We start from the raw sequence: 13810 nt of genomic DNA, 5'->3' as shown, positions 1-13810 counted from the left end.
TGCGAGAACCGAAAACTCAATGAGTACGGAAGATGACCAGCACTTTAGCTTGAGGAGAAGATCCCACAATCCCTGAAGTGGCGTACATTGCGTGAAAAGTAAGATGGCGCATGTAGTCTGCTTCGCAGTATCGCTAACGCTTGGACCATGTAGGATCCACTCGTGCGACCACGCCGGGTTGAGTAGTCTTGTATATAGGCAGGCCACAGCTAGCTTTGGCAGAGCGACAGAAGTGATGACAAATCAATCCGCAATGACCTCGAGTCAGACAGCCTCCGACGTAGCTGGCAGACCAAGGTAGTACACGTATCTCTCGCACCCTGCGGCTATCGCTGCGGATGCTATGCCGGCGAAGATGAGGTTGAAAAGCTGTCATACCTGTAGACCACTTTGATGCATGCACATTTCCCCCCAAGGACTGACCATGGAAAGCAATATCCAGGAGCCATCCCTTCCGACATTACTGGTTAAGCATATGCAACCAAAGAGTCATGTGACGACTGGGAAAAGAGGTACTGCTACAAAAGACCAAACAGTGACATTGATGGTGGATCCTAGGCTCTGGTCTCCACCCGCGGGAGGCATCATTATCGCTATTGCGCCAGCACAATGTATGCCTAGCAAGTATCACAGAAGGCTCCTGGCGATGCTGCGACTGACAAGCGGACCACATAAGTCATGGAAGGTGGTCAATGTGAATACCTATGCGAGTTCGAGCGAAGCTCGAGGTTGCTGACACCCACTCGAGCTGACACTCACTCCGCTCGAGTGGGTGCAGAAATGCATCCGCTAACCCGCGCTGCCCAGTGTGACTAGGAGCCGCAATAGCAATGGCCAGAACTCTCGGAGGCACTCATTGAAAAGGAGAGAAATGTTCTTCAAGGACGTGGATTCTGGCAGAAAAGGAAACAGAACCTGGAATTGGGAATGCCAAAGAAATCAGAAGATTGAGACCTTTCTCGTGGAAAGCAACTGGCGCACCGAGTCGCAGGAGATCAAAGCTGTCACCCTTGCTCTCTGGATAATAGGAATAACTGTGCCGTCGACCAACGGCGGTCGCCATATGTTGGTAAATACCTCGGTATACTTAGTTTCATGAGGAAACGCACAATACTAGAAAATGCGGAATCTTAAATCCGATAAGTCCGATTCAACACTCAAAATTCTATGGCAACTCCGCATAATAAGGATTAATAACTCTAATTCTTTCTTGCTATCAAGGCTTATATATCGAGAAATCTAAATTATTATTTTTTAAACCTTATCGATCTATTAACGCGTAGAAATCGTATCTCTTTTATCTTATTAGATATATTATTACGAAGATACTATAGTAAAGACTATAACGAAGTTCTTAGTAAAGCGAATAATAGTAATCTTAGTAAGTTTAATATAGAAGATATAGTAGATATTTAAATAAGTAATAGTAATAGCTATAATAGTAATAGTTAGCTATATCGAATTTATCGAATTTAAAAATTTCGTATTTTCTAATATTATACGTTTTCTTATAAAACTAAATATAGTTATTATTATAAGATTTATTACTAATTATAATATTTCTAATAATATTTAAAAAAGAAGAATTCTATATATAGAAAAGATCTTTATATATTAATAACTAGATTAAATAAGTATTAATAATAATAAGTATTAACTTATTTTAATATTAATAAGAAATAGAAAAAGTAAGACTATTTATATACTATTATAATATTTCTTCTCTATAATCTTTATAATTATAATTACTCTTTTTATTATAATAAATATAAATCTAATTATATTAAGCGTATTTCTAAAAAAAAAAAGATAATCTCTTATTAATCGATATCTTATCTTTTTATTTATTCTTTTAAATCTAGATTTAATTAATTTATATTTATTAGTCTTTATAATATATTATATTTCTTATTCTTTATTATTATATCGACTAGATTCTTATCTTCTTTAATTTAAAAAAATCTCGATAATTTTTTATTACTTATAAAATTATTTTAGATATATAAAATTTATTATTAATCTCTTCTTCTAAGTTATTTTTAACTTAATAAAATATTTATATAGAAATTATAAATCTATATATATAAAGAGAGATATCTTTCTCTAAGAAATATTAGAGAAGATTTAATTTAAAATAGACTTTATAATAGCTATTATATCGAATTTTAAAGATAAAATATAAGATTTAAAAACTAATACGCTTTTAGTAACTCGATAATATTTAATTAATTATTAATAAATAATATTAGCGTTATTTTAAATATCGACTAGAACTATTATATAATTAATTTAAAAAAAAAGATATTTATTATTAACGAATAATAAATCTATAAGAATTATAATTTTTAAAGATATTAGTATATATAATAGAATAAGATAGAGCTAAGTTTAGAAAACTTAAATTTATATATATAGCTAATTATTAATTCGAGTTCGCTACGCTTTTTAATTAAATCGACTAACTTATTATAAGTAAATAAATTAATATTCGTAACTATTAAAATCTCGCTCTCTTACGCCTTTCTTATTAAAAAAATAGATATATATTATTAATATATAGAATTACTTTTTTATTTTCTATTAAAATTTTAAGATTTTTTTTTTAAATTTTAAAGCGCTTTCTACGCGTTTCGAATTTTTAAAAAGTTTAAAATATAGTCTTATAATTATTAAAGCGTAAGGAATTTAAATATCGCTTATTAAAGTTTACTTATTAAAGTTCGCTTATCTACTTACTCGATAGCTCTAATTAAAAAAAAAATTATAAATTTAATTTATAAATCTTTACTCGTTATATCTAATTTAATTAAAATAAAATCTTTTTCTTTTATTTATTATAAAAAATAGCGATTTAAATTTTAAAAATTCTTATATATAAATTCTATAATTTAAGTAATATATAATAAAGCGAATATTACTTATAATTATAATATTATTATAATATATTATATTAAAATAATAAAAATAATAAATTAAATTATAATAATATTCTTTATTTATTAAATAATAATTTAATATAAAATTATAAAAAGTATATAATATAAAATTTTAGAGAGTTAAGTTATATTCTTAATAATAATAATTTTATTATTATTTAATTTCTTTTTAATATTCTTTATAATATTCTTTATAATATTCTTTATATTTATCTATTAAAATTTCTCTTCTTATTTCTTTTTTTATAAAATATTAAATTAAATAATTAATTAAATAAATAATTAAATAAATAATTAAATAAATAATTAATTAATTAATTAAATAAATAATTAAATTAATAAAATAAATAATATTAAATAAATAATTAATTAAATATTATTAATTTAAAAGAAGTATATAAAAAAGAATAATAATTATAAATTTATTTAAACTCTTTTTAAGAATTTTTTAATATATTTATAAATAATAATAAATAGCTATTAAATTTACTTATAATTTTAATTATTAATAATAATAAATTTATAAAAAAATAGTTTAAGAGTATTAATAAGAGATTGAAAAGATAAATAAAAGAAATATTTAATAATATTTAAATAAGAGATATTAAATAATAAATTTATAGAATTATAAAAGAAATATAATTACTCTATATATAAATAAATAAAAAAATTATTAATTAATTTTAAATATATTAAATATAGTTATATTATTTAATTATTAATTTAATTTATTAATAATAAATTAAATATTATTATTTCTATAGCGTTAAAAAGCGTATATTAAATTTTATAATTTATTAAATTATAAAGAAATAATATTTATAAAAAATTAATTATTATAAAATAAAATTTTTTTAATAAGAAAATATAAGAGAGCTAGCGAGCTAATTTAATTAATTTAATTAAAAAATATAATAATTTTAAAGTTTTCTAATTTAACTCTATAATATATAAATTTAAGATTTTAAAATTTAACTTTATTTTATATTATTATATATATTAATTATTAATTATTTATAATAATATTATAAAATTATTTTTTTTAAAATTAGAAAATAAAATATATAGTATTTAATAATATAAAATTTTTATAATTTTTTTTTACGCGTTATAAGTAGAATAGTATTTAATATATTATATATAAGAAGAACTTTTAAATTATATAAGTAGAGAAGAGCGATATTACGCGTCGAAGTTAAAGTCGAATTAAAAGTCTATTAAATAGAGTATAATAAAATACGATCGTATTCTATTAGAATAGCTCTTAGCGCGAAGATATATTCTATTATAACTTTTATATTTAAATAAAATACGCTTTTTTTTTTAATAGAATTTCTTAATTTTTTTAAATTCGAATAGTTTTAAGCTAGAGCTATATATTATATCTTATATTATAAAATTTAATTTTATAATTATTTTTTAAAAAAATATTAAAGTTTATATATAAAGTCGTTTTCTTAACTCGTTAACGCTAAGAGAACTTTATATTATAATTTTATTCTCTATAATAAATAATTAATATAATTTAAAAATTAAAAAAAATAATAATATTACTTAATTAGTATTATATATAAAAATTAAAATTTTATAAATAGCTCTAGAATTAATATATTTAGAATTAAGATATTTTAAATAAAATTAAATATTTAATTAATTTTTTTTATTATTTAAAATAAAAAATTTAAAAAAAATATAGAAAAAAATTTAAGAATCTTAGAGTTTTAATATATATTTTTTAAATAGATTTACTTCTATATTTATTATTTAAAATAATAAATTTCTATATATATATCGATTATCTTTCGCGTTAAGAGAAATTCTTAACTTAGAAATTTATTTTATTTTATATATAAAATATATTTAAAAAATTTAAAAAAAATAATAGTTATACTTAATTAGCTATTTTTAATAAATTTTAAATTTTAAAAATCGCGTAATATTAGAATTATAATCTATTAAAATAATATTTATTATCTTATATTAAAGAAATTTTTAATATATTAAATAATTTATTTTCTTTATATAATATAATAGATAAAATATTTTATTTTTTACTTATAATATAGTTATTATAACTCGTAGTAATATTATAAATAAAGAATTATTTTTAATATTTTTTTAAATAAAGTCGAGAGTTCGAGTTACACTCTCGCTATTTTTTTAAATTCTTAAAATATCTTTTTTTTATTATATCGCTAAAATCTATAAAAAAAAAATTAATAATAATATTTAAGTTTATATTTTTATTATTAATATTTGAAAAGTTATAAGTAATATAAAAAATAAGCGAGTATTTTAATATCTCTATTTAAAATCTTAATACTAATAATAAATTTATAATAAATAAAAATATTTAAATAAGATAAATTATAGTTTTAATTAAGAACTATTTAAGAATATTAAAATAAAAAGATAATTATTATCGAGTATTTAAATATTTAATAAAATCGTATATTAGCGTCTAATTATCTCTAAATTATCTTTTAAAATAATTTAAAATTAAGATATAATTTTATATAATAATATTTATAAAAATAAAAAAAGATTATTTAATAATATAACTTTAACGAAAAAGTAATTATAAATTATTATATTATTAAATTAAAATATTAATTTAATATAGAATTATTATATAAAGAAATCTTAATAAGCTAGTATTTATTATTATTATTTATAATTTATAATTTTAAATATATATAGTAATAAAGAATTTAAAGAGCTATTTAATAATATAATAATATTAAAAAAAATTTTTAGAATTTTTTAGATAAAAATTATTATATATAATTATTAATAAATTAAGAACTTTCTTTATTATAATATTATTATTCTTTATATTTTCTTTAAAAATTTTTATTCTATAAAATTTTAAAAAAAATTAAATAATTTAAAATTATAAAAAATATATAATTTAAGAATTTTTAAATTTACTATTAAAGTAATTTTTTTAATATTAAAAAGAGATTTAGCGCGAAGATTTACTTTATATAAATATACTCGCTATTATAAATCTAAAGTTTTATTTTTTATTTCTTAATCTATTATTCTAGATATTATTAAATAAAGAAAATATAAATATATAAACTTAATTTAGAGCGATTTAAATATATAAAAATATTCTTAATTTATTTTTAAAATAAGATTTAAATAAAGATTTAAATTAAATATATTAAAATTTTTATTTTAATTTATTAAGAGTTAAAATTTAGATAATCTAATAAATATTAAGATTATTATATTATATTTTTATTATTTTATAAAAATATTTTTAATAATTATTAAATTATATAAAGAAATAATTAAGTTATTAATATATTAATTTTTAATTTATATATTTAACTTTTATTTAAATTCTATTAAAAACTCTATATTAATTTTAATATTTAATTTAAAATCTAAATTATAAATATTAAAATATTATTATTTAAACTTCGCTTAAGTATTAACTATTAAAAATTTAATAATATTTCTTTAATAATATTACTTATACTTCTTTAAATTACTATTAAAATATTATTTATTTAAATATAATATAATAAATATTTAGCTTTATTATATCGATTATTCTCTTTTTAACTTAATAAAATCTATTATTTAAATTTATAATATTAATTTTATAGCTTATATTAAGTATAATTACGCTTTACTTTCTTTAATTATTAATTCTTACTTTAAAAATATATTTTATTAACTTAATTAAGATATATAAAATAATATTTATTATAAGATTTAATAATAGTTTATTAGATAAAGAATAATAGAATATAATTATATTTTATTAAAATAGCTTTTAACGTAAAGATATATTCTATTATAATTCTTATATTTAAATAAAATATACTTTTTTTTCTAATAAAATTTCTTAATTTTTTTAAATTTAAATAGCTTTTAATTAAGATTATATAGCGTATTAGATTTAAGAAAATTTAATTTTAAAATTATTTTTAAAAAAATATTAAAGTTTATATATAAAGTTATTTTCTTAATTTATTAATATTAAGAGAACTTTATATAATTATTTTATTCTATATATTAATATATAATTTAATTTAATTTTATAAAAAAATAATATATTTACTTAATTACCTCTATTTTCTTAATTATTAAAAAACTAGAATCGCGATTTTAGCATCTCTCTTTAAAAAATAGAAAAAGTATTTTTCTTAAATAGCCTCACAACGATAACTTATAACGTTCTAAAAAAATTCTAGATTTTAATAATTATATAAGAGATTAAGAATATCGAATTATAAAAGATTCTAATTATTCGCTTTATTATAGAATAAAGATTTAATAAATTCTTAGATTTTTTAAAATAGTCTTAATAATAAAAAAATAGCCGAGGTAAATTTTTCAAGTTCGCGATATATTCTCACTTTTTATATTTCACTTATAAGATTAAAATCTAAATCTTTCTAAAATTTAGAGATAGATAATTTAATATAATAAGTAGATATCGTTAAATTTTTAGACTATAAAAATAAGTAATAGTGAGATTATATAGGAAAATATTAATTTTTAATTTTTAATTATAGAAGAATATTAAATTCGTAGATTTTTTTTTAATTTTCTAATAATTAAGAAAATAGAGATAATATTATTTATAAATTTAAAAATTTTAAAAATCTAATTAAAACTAATCTATTTATTATTAAGATTTTTAAAATAAAATTAAATATTTAATTACTTAATTCTTTTATTTAAAAAAAATTATATAATTTTAGAATTTTAACGCGTATTTTTTAAAAAGATTAACTTATAAAGTTATTATTTAAAATATAAAATCTTTTTATATATATTTCGAGTTAAAGAATATTAAGAGAACTCTTAACTTATTAATTTATCTAATAATAAATATATAATATATTTAAAAAAATTTAAAAAAATACTAGTAGTACTTAATTAGCATTATATATAAAAATTAAAATTTTAAGATTTATTTAATATTTTAACTATAATTTATTAAGCTAATAGTTATTATCTTACTTCGAGTTAGCGTTTATATTAAATATTTTTATTTTATTATATACTTTAATAGCGAATATTAAGAATTCTTTATTTTAATATAATTTTTAATTTAAATTAAAGACTATATTAAGATAGAGATTTTTTTTTTTTTAAAAGATTCGAAGTTTAAGTTATTCTAAGAATATTTTTTTAATATTTTAATTTTTTTTTTATTCTTTTATTAAATTCTATATTAAAAATAATTAATAATAATATATAAATTAATATTTTTACTATTAATATTTAAGAAGTTATAAATAATATAAAAATTAAATAAGATATTTTTATTAATATTAAATTATTAATATCTTTTAAAATTTAAAAAATATAATAAAATTACTTAGTTAATATTTTATATAAAAATTAAAATTTCGAAAATTAGATTAAAATTTATTTACTTAATATTATATAATAGATTAGAATTTTTTAATTTAATTAAACTCTAAAATATTAACTCGCGTTTATTTATATTTTTATTACTTTTATAGTCTATAATATAATAGAAATTTAGATAAATTTAATAACGTATATATTTTTAGAATATTATATATAATTATTTTATTATTAAAATAATTAGATAAGCGAAGAAGTTAGAGTTATAGCGACGAATATATAAAACTTAGAGAAAAAAAAAAAGAAAAAAAATTCTTTTAGATTTTTATTTTATTATTTTACGCTTTTTTATAATAATATTAAGATTTAAGATTATAAAAGCGAATACGCTAAATCTAATAGCGTTTTTAATTTTTAATTATCTAATTTACTTTCTTCTTTATATATTACTTTATTTAAAATCTTTTAATAATTTATAATCGCGATATTAAAATCTATAAGTTATATTTATTTTAATATATTTTATTTAATAATAACTTTTATTTACTATAATATACGAAGTTAAATATTTTAATATTATATATTATTATAAATAATATACTTAATTAAATTTAACTTTATTTTACTAAAAAATTAATATTATTTATTATTATAAATAATATATTTAATTAAATTTAGTTTTATACTATTATTATTATATATAATTTATTTAATTAAATATTATTAATAAGTTATTATTATCTATAAATAATATTTATTTAAATAAAAAATAAATTCTTTATTACTTTATTTCTAATTATTTTAATATAAAATTTTATCTTTAACTTATATTTATTACGCGTTTATTATATATTTAATCTAATCTTATCTCTTATAAGAGTATAATCTTTCTTTCTCTACTCTCTTTTCTTTATTATAATAATTTATTCTAAAAAAATCTTAAAAGAAAAATTCATTTTTATTTATAAGATTATAATTAAATTTTAAATTAGATATTAAATTAAATATAAAGCTTAATTCTTATAAGTAGATATAACTATTCTATCGTAATTCTTAAATCTCGCGAATTTTTTACTCTTTAAAGTTATAGTTAAATAATAAGAGATAGCTTAAATAAAAAATAATTAGCTTATTAATATTATAAAGAATTTTAATTTATTAAAAGAGTTAGAGAAGAATAGCGATATTATTTTAATTAAAATAAGATTATAATAATAATAATCTCTCTCTTTAATTATATTTAATTTTTTAATTAGATCTTAAAGTAAAAATAATATAATTATTTAATTTTTAATTAAATTATTATTTAAAAAAGCTTTTTTAAATTCTAATAAATCGTATAAATTAAGTAGATAAATTTTTAATATTCTATTTACTTAGAATTTTATTAAGATTATAAATATTCTAATTATAAATATATATCTATAATCGAAATTAAGCGATAGAGTTTTCTATATTTATTATTATAATTAAATATTTATATATTTATAGAGAGATTTCTAAATTCGCTCTTTTCTTTATAACTCTCTCTTTCTTCTTAATTTAAAAGTTATTTATTTTTACTTTCTTCTCTATAACTCTCTCTTTCTTCTTAATTTAAAAGTTTTTAATCTATACTCTCTTTAATATAATCCTCCCTTTTTTCTTAATTTAAAAGTTTTTTATATATACTTCTTTTAATATAACTCTCTCTTTCTTTATAATTTAAGAGACTTTTAATATTAAGCGAAATTAAATCTAATCTTATTAATTTTAATACTTCTAATCTTTTAATAATTAATTTCTTCTCGAAATATTTAAATAAATATAATTATAGATTAGAAAATATATATAATTTTAATTCTAAATTAAAGCGACGCGATTATCTTTTAACTTTTATAAATAAATCTAGAAGATTAAAAATTATATTTAAAGATATTATTCTCTCTATCGACTTATATAATAATACTATAGAGATTTTTAAAGCTAGTTAAAAAACTCGCTATATCTATAATATATTATTATTAAACTTTTTTTTAAAATTTAATTAATATTAAATAGCGAATAATCTTAATATTATTTTTAAAGATACTCTTTTTCTTCGCGAAATAATTAATTATTAAAATTAATATTTTTTTATAAAGTTCTTCTTTAATAACGCTTTATATTTTTTATATTAAAATAAAATTATAGAGCGAGATAAAGTAGCTAATAATTTTAAGACTATTAATTAAAAAGCTTTTTTTATAAATAATAGAAATTTAGCTATTATTAATTTTAATAGATTAAAAAAGCGCTTTTTATATTAGACTTAAAAGAAAGATTTTATATTTTAATATTTTTAAAATATTAATAATATAATATTTAATATTTCGAGTCTAGCTATTTATCGATATAGATTTTACTTTATACTTTAATTATTATTTCTATAATAAATTATTTAAAATTAATAAATAATTATTTATAATTTAAAATTATATAAAATAAAATAACTTTACTTAAATTATAATATTATCGATAATAACTTAAAAGTTACTATCTATATTTTCTTCTCTTATTTTTTAGTAATTAACTTTAACGTTATATATTTAAATAATAATAAATAAAATAAATAGATTAATAATATTATTTAATTTACGCTTAAAGATATTTATAATTATTATATATAATAATACTAGCTAAAAAGCTTTATTAATATAAATTATAAGATATATATTAAAAAAGAGTAGAGTATTAATAGCGCTAATTATTCGATTAATATTAATTATCTACTATCTATTAATTTATTAAAATAATTCTAAAAGTATATACTTTATAAAAATAATAAATACTTTAAATTCGCGAATCTAATATTAATTATTATAGCTTATAATCTTAAAGATTTAATTTAATATAATAATCTCGCTTTAATAAAGTATAACTTTCTTAAGCTTATAAAATTCTATTATAATATTTATAATAAGAATTATTTAAATTAAGATAACGTATAACTTAATATCGAAGTTAAAGATATTTTTATTATTAATAATATTATATTATTATAAAAGATATATTATCTTAAATAATAAGTATAAAAATTCTATAATTTTTAATAGATTATATATTATCTTATAGTCTTATAATATTCTTTTATATTAACGCGTAATATAAATTTAATCTTTATTAAATTAAATTTAAGTAATCTATTATAAAGCGAAGAAAATCTTATTTATAATAAAGTCTATAATAGTAATAAAGATCTATTCGCTATATTATTTAAAAACTATTTTATATTTAATAATAATAACTTTAAAGACTTAGAATTCTCTTAATTTTATATTAATAAATACTTCGAAATAAATTAATATAGTCGAATTATAATTAATATTTAAGAATCTTATTTAAAATAATTTAATATAGTTAAAAAATATAAAAAGAGTAAGTAAAGAGTCGCTATCGTATTAAAAGATTTAATAAAAATAAAGTTCTTATTTAATATATAATCGAAATATCGTATAAGATAATTATTCTTTATATATTACGAATTTAATATTAATAATTACTCGATTATTATTATATAGATCGTCGCTTCTCTATCGAGTATTTAGAAACTTAGTAATTTAATATTATTTATAGATAATATTAATAGCTATCTATCTATAAATAATTAGATAAAAATCTTAATTATCGAAAGCTCTTATTACTCTTATTAGATATTTTTAATTAAAAAGATTAATAAGTTTATATTAGTCTATTTAAATAGATAAATAATATATTTAAAAGTATTAATAATTAGAGCTCGTCTTAAGCTAAATAATTATTTTATTACTTTAGAAATTTAATAGCGTCTTTATAAAATTATAATTAGTATTTATTACTATACTCTTATATTAATTATAAAAAAAGTTATATTATTATAATAATCTAAATTAATATTAGAGAAAATAAAAAGCTATAAATATTAATAAAAGCGGCTTCAATGCTAAGCGCTTCGTTATAATAATAATATAATTTTTAAAAATAGTCTTTTAGATAATTTAGAGTTTAATTAATATAATCTTATTAGTCTTAATTTTAAATAAGTAATTAAGTAATATAAAATTATATAATTTTAAATAGATTAGTTTCTATAAAAGATATTATTTATCTTCTAATTACGTTTTCTAAATTAACTTTAATTAACTAATAATATATTTTATAAATTCTTTTATTATATTTAAAATATTTAAAATATTTTAATTAAATAAAAGAATATTTAAGCTATATTTCGAGAAAGATATATAGATATTAACTTTTATTACGATTATAATATATTTAATTAAAAGAATAATAAGAAAAGATAAGTAGCTATTAATATTATATAGTCGTTATTTAATTTAAATATTAAACTTATCTTATAATTCTATATTAAATATATTTTTAAAATCTTAATTACGAGATTATATAAGTATTATAATTTCTCTAATAGCGCTATTAAGATAAAGAAATAATTATTAAAATTATTAATTATAAATAAAATTAAGAGTTTTTATAGTCTTAATTATATTATAATTTAATATATAATTAATATTTAATCTTATATCGCTAACGTCTAAATCGTCTAATTCTTTAATTAAAAAAAAATATCTTTTATAAATATTAGAATTTTAGACTTTAGATTAATTATATTAAAGATTTATTTATATATAATAATCTTAATTTATTAATTAAATAATAGAATATTATAATCTTTTAGATATTAATATATTAATTATATAAAATAGTATTATAGAAGATATATTTAAATATTATAAGTTAATTTTTATATTAGATAAGCTATTATATCTTATAATAATTATTAATTATTCTCTAATATAATTTAAATAAGTTATTAATTTAATATAAAGCTAATAAGAAGTATAATTAGAAGACTTAATAGAATATTTATAAGCTTAATTCTCTAGAGAAGATTAACTAATATCTCGCTATTTTTATATTTAATTAAGAAGATTTAGCGAAAATAATTAAGTATTTCTTTATTAAAAGTAATATTTTTATTAAGAATATTTAAAAAATATTTTAAGATATAGTATTTTATAAACAGCTTTATATCTTAATAATCGATATCTTATTAATTTTTTATCTTAAGAATTCTATTAATATTACTCTTAATATAAAATTATATTTATTAATTAATTTTAAAATAGAGTTAAAAGATAAAATTTAAAGTAGATAGTAATTAAATAATAATAATATTAAATTATTAGATAAGAGATAAGAGTTTTATTATCGATAATTAAAAGTCTATAATTTCTCTAATAAATAATTTAAATATTTAATTTTACTTTAATTTACTTAATTAATAATATTATCTATATTTATAAATTAAAGTAATAAAATAATAATAATAATTAATATTAAGCTTTTTAGTCGATTTTATTATATATTTAAATCTATTATAATAATCTCTATTACGCGTTAATATCGCTATTATCTAAGACCTTATATTTATTAATATTTATTTATTTAATATATTATTATATCTAAGATTTATAAATATTATCTATAGATAATATATATAATAATATATTAAATAG

This window comes from Letharia lupina, assembly GCF_014066315.1.
Source record: "Letharia lupina isolate WasteWater1 chromosome Unknown contig_2, whole genome shotgun sequence".
Taxonomy (NCBI): domain Eukaryota; kingdom Fungi; phylum Ascomycota; class Lecanoromycetes; order Lecanorales; family Parmeliaceae; genus Letharia; species Letharia lupina.
The sequence above is the reverse complement of the archived record's forward strand: the minus strand, read 5'-3'. Positions refer to the sequence as shown.